We start from the raw sequence: 7,182 nt of genomic DNA on the forward strand, positions 1-7,182 counted from the left end.
TTTTGTTTTTCCCGGGGCAAAATTTATGACGTCGCGCCACAATCAGGAAGTGCTTTGAAGGCCAGACCGTCCCATTTACCAACGGTGGAGGATCCTCTGGAGGATCCTCAGGAGGACGCGGCCTCCTGAGACCGCGTAGGCTGCGTCCTCCGAAGGATGCAGACCCTGAATTGGGACACAGCTAATAGCACTAAAGGTTTCCATGGCTGACTGGGCCAGGTGTGTCTAACGACTGGCTAATGACTGTGAGACTGCCGGAGGGGGGCTGGTTGACAGCCCTTTGTTCTTGCTGTGAGTATGTGCAAACTTCCTGGGAATAGATGGCATCCCTGCATTGTATGTGGTAGAAAGATGATGTCTGAGGCTACCACCTCTGTTAAGGGAAGGTTTTTCCAGCTTAACATAGATGCTTCCTTGACTCCTCTTTCAAACCACCTTTCCTCTCTGTCTAAAATGTGAACATTGTTGTCCTCAAAGGAGTGTCCTTTCTCTTTGAGGTGGAGGTGAACAGCTGAGTCTTGTCCTGAGGAGGTGGCTCTCCTGTGCTGAGCCATTCTTCTGTGGAGTGGTTGTTTAGTTTCTCCAATGTATAGATCAGAGCATTCCTCACTGCACTGGACTGCATATATCACATTGCTGTGTTTCTCCCTGGGAATCTTATCCTTCGGGTGAACCAGTCTCTGTCTCAGTGTTGTCATCGGTCTGAAATGGACCGAAATGTCATGGTTGTTGAAGATCCTGCAGAGTTTCTCTGATACTCCTGACACCTATGGAATAGAGATGTTCTTTCTCCGCCGGTTGTTGTCCTCTGTCTTCTTGTTGTTGGGGGGGTCTTGTTTTTGTGGCTTTGATGAGTGCCCACTTGGGGTAGCCACAGGTTTGCAGGGCCTTCCTGATGTGGTGTTGCTCCTTCTTCTTCCCCTCTGAGCTGGTTAGTACAGTTTGTGCTCTGTGCTGCAGGGTCCTGATGACTCCCAGTTTGTGTTCCAATGGGTGGTGTGAATCAAACAACAGGTACTGGTCCGTGTGTGTGGGTTTCTTGTATACTTCCACATTGAGGCTCCTGTCCTCCTCAATATGTACTGTGCAGTCCAAGAAGGCCAGATTGTTCTCCCTGATGTCCTCCCGAGTGAACTTGATGTTGTTGTCCACTGCGTTGATGTGTTCTGTGAACCGTTCCACTTCATTGTTCACCCAGGTGTCATCCACATATCTAAACCAGTGGGTGGAGGTGGTTTCAGAAAAGGAACTCAAGACTCTTCTCTCCACTTCTTCCATGTAGAGGTTGGCCACAATAGGAGACACAGGTGATCCCATCGCACAGCCATGCTTCTGTCTGTAAAAGTTCCCATTGTACTGGAAATAAGTGGTGGTCTGGCATGAGGTTGGTTCTTTCCTTGAGTGTGCTGTCTTGTGTGAGGCACGTCCTTAGCGTCTCTGTGGCTTCTGATGTAGGGATGCAGGTGAACAGGGAGGTGACATCAAATGAGGCCATAGTGTCGTCTGGGTCCATTCGGATCTTCTCTACCTTGTTCACAAAGTCCTACCAGTGGTGTCAGGAGTTCAGCCAAGTGCTTAGCCATGTTGTATGTGACTGAGTTTGTGCTGCTGACGATGGGTCTGAGGGGGACTCCTTGTGAGTCTTGGGGAGTCCATACAGGCATGGAGTGGCTTCCCCAGGAAGCATACAATGCAGTGATTCCATCCATTCCCAGGAAGTTTGCACATACTCACAGCAAGAACAAAGGGCTGTCAACCAGTCCCCCTCCGACAGTTTCATAGTCGTTCCAGGATGAGGAAAATCTGGTCTGATTTTTTTCACGTCTTTATGAACACACAAATCCAATCCACAATCCTGACTTTCAAATCAAGCACAGATGACCCGTGTTTGAGTCAACTATGAACGCTCGGCTGTGCTCGGGCATTCCTTTCTCATCCCACCCTTCGATAGCTCAGTTGGTAGAGCGGAGGACTGTAGTGAGACAATAAAACTGAAATCCTTAGGTCGCTGGTTCAAATCCGGCTCGAAGGAGAGACTTTTAACCCTCGAGAGTTTCATCATAATGTCACATCATGTTTTCACCGATTTTTTTGGCTAAAGGGTCGATGTGACATATATGTCACAATGATTTTTATCTGATTTGATTTTTTATCTGAAGTGCATTTGTTCGATACATGTGTTTACAACACGTTTATGTAATGAAGGATGTGTTATGTAGTCATTCCAATCCTTGACTGGTCAAATCTTACCTTTAGCAAGTCGATAGAGCCTTTTTAAAATTTGCTAGCTCTGCGTCTGTGAACACAAAATCACCTACAAACAAACCAGCCTGTTTCCTTAAGGACCCACGGTGACATAGGTGTCACCGGTCCTTTAGGACCCCAATGGTACAGCAAATCAGTCATTAAGGAATATGACATGCAGTTTTTATTTAGTAAACAATGTTTAGCTTTTAATCTTAGTGAAACTAAGGGAAAATCGCTGCATATCAATTTACGATTAATGAATTCCTCGATAATTTGCATCCCTATTCTGACCTGGAAGATTGAGAAGATCGGACCAGTTGTATTTTGGAATATTTGAATGCTTTTTTGTGGAATACTTGATGCGGCCCAGCCTCACCCAGCCTCGACCCCCATCACCCCCCGGGTAAGTTGAGTTTGAGACCCCTGCTGTAAATCTTTGTTTAAAAAATGTAGTAGTGCATGCTGTTGTTTACTGAAACTTGGCTAACGGTGCTAACACTGGACTCTAACGTTGCTCTAAATGGATTTCAGTTGGCGAGGACAGACAGGACAGTGGAGTGCGGTCAGAGGAAAGGAGGGGGGCTGGTATTGTTTGTTAATGATAGATGGTGTAATCCTGGACACATCACTGTCAAAGAACAGATCTGCAGTAAGGACATTGAGCTGTTAGCCGTTAGCATGAGCGCTGATTGATTAATGATCTACTGTAGTGCTGTGTGAGTCCTCAGAGGACACTTCTGTCTTCATTTGAAGCTGGTAGGTACAAACTGCACCACTGCTAGCAGGAGCTCCTTTGTTCTACACCTGGACATCAGCTCACTCATTTTAACAACTGACAGACTCCATTTCTAGAAAGACAGACCATCTGGACAAGACAGGTCTCTGGTTCTCTTCCAGTCAGGTTTACTCACAGAGGAGGTTCCATGGTGTAATGGTTAGCACTCTGGACTCTGAATCCAGCGATCTGAGTTCAAATCTCAGTGGAACCTTTTGTTTGAACAGTTATCCTGGTGTCCTTTCTACACAGTTTAGTCTATGGAGAAGTCCACAGTCGGTTCATTGGTCCAGCTGTAGTCATTAATGGACTGAAGGCCATGAAGGAGGCTGTGGTGCTGAATCCTGCTGCTTGTGCTGGATGATCCAGTTATAACATGGAATCCTCTGCTGTCCATGCTGGTATGTCCTGTTAGTACTCATTATTCAGGAAACAAGAACAAGTATTAGGGAGTGCTCTCAAGTGCTCTCTAAGCAAAATAAAATAGCTTTGTTTCTATGGCAGGGCTCTAGAGTGCGACCATTTTGGGCGCACATGCGACCTAATTTCTCAAAGGTGCAACCAAAAAATATCAGAGGTCGCACCGGTACGACTAGCTGTAAGAGGGAGATTCTCCGCGACTCTCAAAAGTCTCCAGCAACAGACACACATCGGGCCATATCGTGGTCTCAACCAATCAGAGGCGGTGAAGGGCGGGACCTCCGTGTGTGTATCTTTGAAAACGTGTCTGCTGCGGTCAGCCGAGACCAAAAATTCAGAAGAAGAACGCGGACATATGCTGCGCAGAGCTGATGCTGTGTGATAAAGCTTGTTCCATACTGCACGAGAACAGAGAGATCTGTTCATGTTACCGAGGTGACGAGAACAAAGTCCGTTTCAGCCCGGACTTTTTAAAACGTGTGTGCAGAACTCATACGGCCCTCTCACTGTAGCTCGCAGCGTGCGCACACAGACAGACAGGTATTAAAGACGTTTCGCTGCTGAACAGCAGAAACCGCAGTTTAAGTGAACATGTGCGGAGGAGGAAGAGTTGTTGCTACTATGCGGGTTTTGCTAATTTGCTGTTGACCTGAATAAGTGATGATAACGAGCCGGCCATGTTCAGGGAGGGATGCTCGTAGCATCATAACAGACTGAACAACAGGTCTGAGGACAGTGTTATCTGACCTGTGAGGTTCATCCATGAAGGCTGAGTCACTCTGACTGACAGCAGTCAGCTGGTTTTAAGGAGTTATAGAACATGGTTACATGATGAACGCCCATTTAAAAAGTATTGTTATTATCCTGCTATAGCGGACCACTGTCTGCCAGTATGATATCTGCATACAGCAGCTAAATCTGTAACAGACAGAATGAAGAGTCTGTCAGCTGGAGCTCAGCTTTAGAAAGAGAGGAGACAGAGGCAGAGAGGAAGAGAGGTGAGGAAGATGAGAGAAGAGATACTGTAGCTGCATTAAAAACGTGTTGAAGAAAACAAAATATATATCTCAATCACAACTATTAAATAAATAAAGGTGTATATAATTTAAATAATTTTTAATTCCCATTGCCAGATAGATAAGTGAGGAGCGACAGCCAGAAAATACAGAGAGAAAGCAAACAGGGAACTGAAGAGTGCTGTAACTTGGAATCTTCATTATGGATTTCTGACAGGCAGACTTGTTGGCTAGTTTGTCCATAATTTGAATAAGTACTATCGGTACATGTATTTATTTATTTTTATTTACCTGTGTTCATTAAACAAGGTCCAAAGTCAGTTTAGGATGATATGTGATTATTAAGCCCGTTCATATTTCCTAGACATCAATTTTTGGACCTCAGTATTTCTAAAACTTTGGCTACAGCCCTGCGAGGCCCATCAGGTCCGTTTCAGCCCGGACTTTTTTAAAACGTGTGTGCAGAACTCATACGGCCCTCTCACTGTAGCTCGCAGCGTGCGCACACAGACAGGTATTAAAGACGTTTCGCTGCTGAACAGCAGAAACCGCAGTTTAAGTGAACATGTGCGGAGGAGGAAGAGTTGTTGCTACTATGCGGGTTTTGCTAATTTGCTGTTGACCTGAATAAGTGATGATAACGAGCCGGCCATGTTCAGGGAGGGATGCTCGTAGCATCATAACAGACTGAACAACAGGTCTGAGGACAGTGTTATCTGACCTGTGAGGTTCATCCATGAAGGCTGAGTCACTCTGACTGACAGCAGTCAGCTGGTTTTAAGGAGTTATAGAACATGGTTACATGATGAACGCCCATTTAAAAAGTATTGTTATTATCCTGCTATAGCGGACCACTGTCTGCCAGTATGATATCTGCATACAGCAGCTAAATCTGTAACAGACAGAATGAAGAGTCTGTCAGCTGGAGCTCAGCTTTAGAAAGAGAGGAGACAGAGGCAGAGAGGAAGAGAGGTGAGGAAGATGAGAGAAGAGATACTGTAGCTGCATTAAAAACGTGTTGAAGAAAACAAAATATATATCTCAATCACAACTATTAAATAAATAAAGGTGTATATAATTTAAATAATTTTTAATTCCCATTGCCAGATAGATAAGTGAGGAGCGACAGCCAGAAAATACAGAGAGAAAGCAAACAGGGAACTGAAGAGTGCTGTAACTTGGAATCTTCATTATGGATTTCTGACAGGCAGACTTGTTGGCTAGTTTGTCCATAATTTGAATAAGTACTATCGGTACATGTATTTATTTATTTTTATTTACCTGTGTTCATTAAACAAGGTCCAAAGTCAGTTTAGGATGATATGTGATTATTAAGCCCGTTCATATTTCCTAGACATCAATTTTTGGACCTCAGTATTTCTAAAACTTTGGCTACAGCCCTGCGAGGCCCATCAGGTAAACAGTGGATGTAGCTGCAGATGATGAGAGAAGATGAAAAAAAACTTCTGCATTAAGATAGGTGTCAAGTTAAGGCCTGATCCATAAAATATATGGACAGCATTTAAAAAACAAACTGCTGTGTGATGCGGTGCACCTAACTTTTGTGCCGGTGCACCCAAGAAAAAAAGGTTAGGCGCACCGGTGCAACCAGTGCAAAAAGTTAGTCTAGAGCCCTGTATGGTGACCCCACAGGCTGCAACAAAACACCACTACAGGTGCTGGTCATATAATTAGAATATCATCAGAAGGTTGATTTATTTCAGTAATTCCATTCAAAAAGTGAAAGCTGTATAATGCAAACATTCATTCCACACAGACTGAAATATTTCAAGTGTTTATTTCTTTTAATTTTGATGGTTATAACGGACAACCAATGAAAACCCACATTCAGTATCTCAGCTGGATGGATGAGGATGGATGGATAATGTAGTGGACTCCCACCCAGCAGATCAAGTCCCAGAGGTTACAGCATCATTTATTAGCTGAGTTTCCCCTCAGGGAAGCTGCTGTTTACAAGCTGTTTACAGAGAGAAGCAAGAAAACAACAGTCAGCATCATCGTCCATAAAAACACATGACAATAACATGTGAGACAGAGAGTTTATGATCAGTGCTCCCCCTGCTGGTTAGGACATATGATGACATTTTAAATGTACCAGTCAAAAGTCACTCAGTGGTTTGTCTTTGTTTTTATGACTTTCTACATTGTAGGTTCATCCTGAAGACATCAGAGGTATGAAGGAACACATGTGGAATGATGCAGTGAACACAAAGTGTTAAACCAAGCAGAATATGTTTGATGTTTGACATTCTTCCAAGCAGCCAGCTTTTGCTTTGATGACATCTTCACACACTCTTTGCATTCTCTCAATCTGAACTGAACCACCAATGCTGTGCAATGCTGACATCTAGTGGTGGAATCGCAGGTTACAGAATCAGAAATTACTTTTTTTATCGTCGAGGGGAAATTCTTGTTTGTTACAGACAAATAGAAGAAAAGATCATTGAAATATGAAATAGAAATATTGAAATACCTAGACAGCATTTAAATCCCTGAGTCGTATCTAAAGAACATATTTACTATTGTGTAAAAACCTTTACACAGTAAAGAGCCTGACATGAATGTACCAGTATGAATGTACAGTGTCTGAGTGACTGTTACAGTTCAGAGTTCAGTAGTTTGATAGAGACGGGCCGGAATGACTTCCTGTCTTCTCACCTGCTCTGTGGTGAAGGTGATCGGTGGAGGTGGGGAACCAGTAAT

The 7,182-nt window shown here is 43.9% G+C and overlaps 2 non-coding genes across 2 annotated transcripts; both read left to right on the forward strand.

Annotated features, from left to right (window-relative positions):
• The first annotated feature begins 1,941 nt into the window (after positions 1–1,941).
• Positions 1,942–2,032, forward strand: trnay-gua (transfer RNA tyrosine (anticodon GUA)). Its single transcript is given in 2 exon segments — positions 1,942–1,978; positions 1,997–2,032. It is a non-coding gene; the product is annotated as a tRNA-Tyr (tRNA).
• A 1,132-nt stretch (positions 2,033–3,164) lies between these two features.
• On the forward strand, positions 3,165–3,236 carry trnaq-cug (transfer RNA glutamine (anticodon CUG)). Its single transcript has one exon. It is a non-coding gene; the product is annotated as a tRNA-Gln (tRNA).
• Positions 3,237–7,182: the final 3,946 nt, after the last annotated feature.

The sequence above is a fragment of the Parambassis ranga genome, unplaced genomic scaffold, assembly GCF_900634625.1.
Source record: "Parambassis ranga unplaced genomic scaffold, fParRan2.1 scaffold_24_arrow_ctg1, whole genome shotgun sequence".
Taxonomy (NCBI): Eukaryota; Metazoa; Chordata; class Actinopteri; family Ambassidae; genus Parambassis; species Parambassis ranga.